Below are 330 nucleotides of genomic sequence, written 5' to 3' on the forward strand. Positions count from 1 at the left end.
ATTACAACAATCAGTCTTCAAATTTTGGACCCATGAAGGGAGGAAATTTTGGAGGCAGAAGCTCTGGCCCCTATGGAGGTGGAGGCCAATACTTCGCAAAACCATGAAACCAAGGTGGCTATGGCGGTTCCAGCAGCAGCGGTAGCTATGGCAGTGGCAGAAGATTTTAATTAGGAAACAAAGCTTAGTAGGAGAGGAGAGCCAGAGAAGTGACAGGGAAGCTACAGGTTACAATAGATTTGTGAACTCAGCCAAGCACAGTGGTGGCAGGGCCTAGCTGCTACAAAGAAGACATGTTTTAGACAAATACTCATGTGTATGGGCAAAAAA

General features: G+C 46.1%; 1 pseudogene across 1 annotated transcript in view; it reads left to right on the top strand.

The window, feature by feature from the left end:
* Positions 1-330, top strand: part of LOC105524197 — a 2,988-nt pseudogene that overhangs the window by 578 nt on the left and 2,080 nt on the right. The window lies entirely within an intron of this gene.

The sequence above is a fragment of the Colobus angolensis genome, unplaced genomic scaffold (assembly GCF_000951035.1).
Source record: "Colobus angolensis palliatus isolate OR3802 unplaced genomic scaffold, Cang.pa_1.0 Scaffold49, whole genome shotgun sequence".
NCBI classification, from domain to species: domain Eukaryota; kingdom Metazoa; phylum Chordata; class Mammalia; order Primates; family Cercopithecidae; genus Colobus; species Colobus angolensis.